The following is a 5,623-nucleotide window of genomic DNA, read 5'->3' on the forward strand; positions in this document are numbered from 1 at the left end:
ATACACAATACACGGTTAAGGAAAAAGAAGTCCTTATATCATAGCTCTATCGCACGATTCTTATGAAGAAAGAAGGTCATTTGTTCCTAAAATGCCCGCAGCCTCTTGTTTATAAGTGTGGCGCGCAACACACCCATAAGTAAGACTCTAGTGGACACGACTCGTAAACACACCCTAGGACTGAACTGCTCTGATACCACTTTTGTCACGACCCGACTAGGGGGCCGCGAAGGGCACCCGGTGCTAGCCCACCCGGGAACCCCTTGCCTTACATTTACACTTACATCTAGGTGAGCCACATAATTAAAAAAATATTTCTATTCATCCGTCATGCTAGTCCCATTGGACAACAACACCTTTATATCAACATTGGCATCTATGCCATATCAATGTACATAAGCCGACAAGGCCAACAAAACGATGTACAAAATATAGGCCGACAAGGCCAAACATATCTAGCCATATACACATGTCTACGAGCCTCTAAGGAGAGTATAACATATCATATAGGCGGGACAGGACCCCTCTATGCCCATAATTATGTACACAAAAGAATAAGTACCCAAAAGTTATAGCTCCGAATGAAATGGAGCTCTGCTATGTAGTCCCTGAGAATGTGGCTATGGATCAAATCTATCTCCCTGTGCACCTGCGGGCATGACGCAGCGTCCACAAACAAAAGGACGTCAGTATGAAGAATGTACTGAGTATGTAAAGCATGATCAATATCAACATAGAAGCATAATATACAACATAGGAAATAGCATAGGATGGGAGATAGTAATTCATCGTCATAAGCACTTACTTGCCTTTCATAGGGACTTTCCAATTCAAATGCGTATTTGTGTACATACCTCCATATCCGTATCCATATTCGTATCCGTTCATTCTTATATCTATATCATATACATCATCATATCATATACATAGCATTTACATAGCATGCCCGACCACGAAGATTCGGTGTTTCATACATACTTGGCCAACCAAGGCTCAAGGGTACACATACCTGGCCCTACCAAGGCTTCAGGGTTACATCTACCTGGCCCTACCAAGGCATAAGGGTTATCCGTACCATCTGCAGAGGTGTGCGCGCATTACATAATCATATACATACTTACTCTACCCGACCTTATAAGCTCGGGGTTCCATAATCGTCATACATAGATACATATACATAATAGCTCATAAGTATCTTTATTATTAACATCACTATAATCATCGTCATTGCTATTACCATTGTAGTCGTCATCAATATCATTATCACTATTATCGCCATTCATCTCATCTATCTTTATAGACCTACTCATCCTATGAGGAACTTAGTACAATCGTAGCATATCAAGAATCGTGAGCTTACTAGCTCGGAAGATCGAATCATTTGAAGGACATCATAGTCTTATAGAAGATTTAGATGTTTGGCCAAAGAACCATGCCTTATGAAAGAAGGGTTAGCCTTACATACCTTTCCGTTTAACTATTCTACACTTGCGCGTTCTCCTCCAAAGCTAGCGTTTCTACCTTCATTAAAGTCATACTATCATTAGAAATCGATAGCTAGCATGCATGAATAAAACTAGAGAAAATCGGACAGCATCTCCTTTATTTATACGACATTCCTCCATAGCGTATATCAACTCCCAAACGTCAATAATACATTCAAAGTACTATAACAATAGTCATTATTCATCCACATTACCCACATTTCTCAATTTACTTTCAATCACCCATATCCATGGTCATAACACACGACTACGTTCATTCACATACATTGCCTATCCCATGTTCTCAACATCATTTATAACCTATTTATATCACAACACATCAAGAATCATGACTCAATTCAAGCTATTACTCGAAATGGCACTAGTCCACATTCATCACCCATTTTTCCATATCCTTCTACAATCCAAGTATTTCAACTTTCAAATACCTTAAACAACATAGAAATATCATAAATCTTACCTTAGATGTTGTAGGAACAAGCCTTGGGTGGTAATACTTCACTTGAGCAAAACCCTAGTTCATCTCCAATGAGATTTCTTGACTTGAATGATCTTTAATGGGTTTTCTTACACTTGATTCACTTAATTTGTGTTGTTGATCACTAATACCTCTTGAATTCTTGTGAAATAAATGTAGAGAGATGTTTTAGAGAGAAGGAATAAATCTATCCCGACCAGTTCTATGGTACGGTCGACGGAGCGTCGATCGGATCGACGGAGCGTCGATCTGATCGTCGAAGTCGTTAAATTTTCAGTGTGCAACCTTTCGTTTCCTTTCATTCTACGGTGATAAGGACAGTCCATCAAACCGATCGACGGAGCGTCGATCTGATCGTCGAATGGTCTGATTCTACGGCACAATCGACGAATCGTCGGCCCGTCCGATGGTACAAAGAACGACCGTCGAACCCCCCTTTCGCAGAACTGCAGTGAAGTTTTTATTTGACGAAATTTTCTCCCTTGCCTCTAACTTCTTTGGAATCTTAATTAGAATCGTTAAGCATCCCTTCTTACTTGTAGGGACATCATGTACACCTTAACTTATGTTAGTCCATTCACCGCTCAGCAAACTAAAGTTCCGAGGTGTAACATTGCCCTAGCTTGGAATTTCACCTTACGTTCTTGTGGGGAACTGTATTGGAGTTTTATGAATAAAGAATTCGGAATAAGTGTTTAAAACCCGAAATTCTGCTCCCGTCAACCGCTGCAGTGCTCTCGCTATAGCGGCCAAGTGCCCGCTATAGCGGACCAAAAGAAGTCTGACCTCTGCTATGGTGGGCCATATCCCTCTATAGCGACATCGCCATAGTGGGCCATTGTCCGCCACAGCAGACACATCGATCAAGATTGACCGCTTGCGGCGAAGGACTCACCGCTATAGCAGTGCCGTCGTAGCGGTACCCACCCTGTCGTAGCGGTACCATTTAGGCAGTAAGCTCGTAATTTTATCCAGTTTTTCACTCTATCATCCAACATTTCATCGGAGGCCTCACAAACACAAATGAAACTTGCACATAGACATAAAAACATGATACGAACCCACCCATGGCCTCGAAATTCCCAACGGAGTTCTAATTTCCTACGTCGCCCCCCGATGGAGTCAACACAAACAAAAACAATCACAAACAAGTCAGTTTTCAGTCTTTAGACTTATACAATCGAGTTTCTATTAGCTCGTTCTACCCTTGGGAAGGCTCTATTTAGTGGGGTGATCCTACATTTTCCATAATGACCTAAAAGGTCATTACAAGTTTACATACTAGATGGGGACCGTCAACTACTAGACCTTGTGGAAGACTTATAAACCTATTTATACCCAATAGCTTATTTATTCACTGGCAAGGGAACGAAGTCCCAAGTATAATTAGCATGAAGGGCCTCAAATTCCTGTGTCATGGCCATTTTCCAAGCAGGATTGAGGGTTTCTTCTTTATATGAAGATGGTTCACCATCATGAAAAACATTTTCAACCAATTTCTGACTATCATGGATCAGCAAATCAGGTGTCATATAATGATTCAGAGAAAAAATGCACTGAGGAAAAAGTTTGTGTTGGCACTGGCATGATTAGTTGGTTTAAGTGTTAGTAATGAATAGCTATTATCTTTGTAGTGTGATGGAATTTTAGGTACCCTATAAGAAGTTCTAGTCTCTTGGTTACAAACAGCAAGTCTGTATACATGTGTAGAGTCGTGTAATGGGTACAGGTTCAATATATGTAGGTGATATTGGGGGCAAAGTAGTGAACAAGGTTTCTAAAAGGTGAAAGTTGATGATTAGTTACATTTTAGGTGACATATGATCAGACATGCTACTTGAACTTCTTTGATTATCAGATACGTGATCTAAGCATTTTCTTCAAATTGAACAAAAGGATTAAGATTAAAAATAACATCAGGAACAAATGAAAAAAAAATGAAGAATCATTAGAGAAACCAAAGGAAAAATGTTTTCATGAAATGTAACATCTCTGGAAATATGTATCCTTTTAGTGGTCAGACTTAAGACTTTGTGTATTTTGGTTCCAATAGGGTATCCAACAAAAATCATGTGGAGTTGTTCGTGGTTCAAGTTTATCTTATAGGTTTTTAGGTACTGTAAGGTAGCATAAACAACCAAAGTTCCTGAGGTATGTATAGTCTTCTTTTTTCTTGTCTAAGATTTCAAAAGGGAGTTTGTTATTAAGTAGGTTGTGGACAATCTATTAATGATGTATGTGGCTGTCAAGATGCACTTCCCCCAGTACTTGACTGGCATTTTGGGTTAAAATAGAAGTGCTCTAACAGTTTCAAATAGATATTTGTGTTTTCTTTCTACTAGAATCTTTTGTTGTGGTGTGTAAGGACAATTTTTCTGATGAATGATTGCTTTACTGTGAAAGAATGTATTGGCTTTTATATTGGAAAATTCTAATCCATTGTCTGATCTAATGGACTTGATTTTGGTTTCGAATTGAGTTTCAACAAAATTAGTGAATACTTTGGTTGTTTGTAGAGCATTGCTCTTACATGTCCACCATTGTAAGGAAATGTCTATAGTTGTCATGTGTGTGGACATGATAAGGTCCCTAAAATTCTATGTGTAACAGTTCAAATATTTGATTTGTTCAATTGGCTCTTTGTGGAAAATGCAATCTAGTGGAACACATAAAAGGCTGTTTTGGGAAAAGTTAATAGGTATTGAAGGAATTCCCTTCATTTTGTCCAAGTCTGTTATGCCACAACAAGTCAACATTATTTCTATGAGACAAATAAGACTTTGAAGAAGAGAATTGTGCACCTTATTTATACTATTTACAACAGATTTGCAAGTTAAAGTGCACTTTATTGAAAATGTTAAATCCACTAGCATCTGCACACTTAGTGGGACAAGGACAAGCAACAAAACTGACAAAACTAGGAATAACATTAGAACCCCTTGTTGTAGTAGAAGAGGACCTTAAGCAGTGATAGCACAGAAAGTACAAGCCATCCTCTACTTTACCAACTACCAGAGGCCTCTTTATTGAAGGGGCCTACAGGAGACAAGCATTATTAGTAAAAGAAATGATGCCTTTAAGACTTGAAGTCAAGCAGTGTACTGAAATAAGGTTATATTTTAAAAAAGGAACAAATAAAACACTATATAGGATAATCTCAGAGATCAAATGCACATTTCCAGTCTCTGTCACCTTTACCCTATAGCCTTTTGGAAGTTTGATTAATACAGGTATGGTAAGGGTCTAATGTTGGATAGGTGAGATTTACTAAAGGTCAAATGGTTTAAGACACCTGAATATATGATTCATGTATCATTAACTGATCTTGAACATTTGCATGAGAACTTAACAAAACAAATAGATGTCATATTGCTAGAACAGAACACAATACCTACAAAGTTCACAACCCATTGATGGTGTTGTTGTTTAAGTCCTCTCCTCCAGCACCAGCATGAAAATGTTGCAGTAGATAGACCAATAGACCATATTGTTCCTTGGTAAGGGTCATATTTGATGTTGATTCTCTGTGGTCTACATCATCTCCCTCTGCAGATTGTATATCCTGCATATCTTAAGGTAATCCATGTAAATTGCTTGCTACTCTTTTCCCTTTCCAATCAGGATTTCCCTTATTATACCC

Source organism: Lycium barbarum, chromosome 1 (genome assembly GCF_019175385.1).
Source record: "Lycium barbarum isolate Lr01 chromosome 1, ASM1917538v2, whole genome shotgun sequence".
Classification (NCBI taxonomy): domain Eukaryota; kingdom Viridiplantae; phylum Streptophyta; class Magnoliopsida; order Solanales; family Solanaceae; genus Lycium; species Lycium barbarum.